The sequence below is a fragment of the Nyctereutes procyonoides genome, unplaced genomic scaffold (assembly GCF_905146905.1).
Source record: "Nyctereutes procyonoides isolate TBG_1078 unplaced genomic scaffold, NYPRO_anot_genome, whole genome shotgun sequence".
Lineage (NCBI taxonomy): Eukaryota > Metazoa > Chordata > Mammalia > Carnivora > Canidae > Nyctereutes > Nyctereutes procyonoides.
The window spans coordinates 42,019,844-42,020,604 of record NW_026575049.1 but is presented as its reverse complement, the minus strand read 5'-3'; positions in this window follow the sequence as shown (position 1 = coordinate 42,020,604).

Here is a 761-nt window from a genome sequence, read left to right as displayed (position 1 = left end):
ATAGGTACTGCATCACTTAACTCACAAACATTTCAGTGTCCATTTCCAAAACTACAAAACCATTATCACATCTAAAGAACTAACAGGGCAACCTGGGTGGCTCAGCAATTTAGCACTGCCTTCAGCCCAGGGCGTGATCCTGGGGACCCAAGATTGAGTCCCACATCAGGCTTCAGGCATGGAGCCTGCTTCTCCTTCTGCCTGTGTCTCTGACTCTATTTCTCGAATAAATAAATAAAATCTTAAAAAAAAAAAAAAAACTAACAAAAGTTCCTTACTATCTTCAGATATTCAGTATTCAAATTTCCTGATTGGGGAATCCCTGGGTGGCTCAGCAGTCTGCCTTCGGCCCAGAACGTGATCCTGGAGACCCGGGATCGAGTCCCACATCGGGCTCCCTGCATGGACCCTGCTTCTCCTTCTGCCTGTGTCTCTGCCTCTCTCTCTCTCTCTCTCTCTCTCTCTCTCTCTCTCTCTCTCTCTCTCTCTCTGTCTCTCATGAATAAATAAATAAAATCTTAAAAAAAAAATTTCCCTGATTGTCTCAGTGACTTTTAACAGTATGTTATATGTGGATCTATATAAATTTAACATACAGTAGTTGATACTTTTTTTAAAAGTCAGGATTAGGAGATCCCTGGGTGGCTCAGCGGTTTAGCGCCTGCCTTTGTCCCAGGGCGTGATCCTGGAGTCCTGGGATTGAGTCCCACGTCGAGCTCCCGGCATGGAGCCTGCTTCTCCCTCCTCCTGTGTCTCTGCCT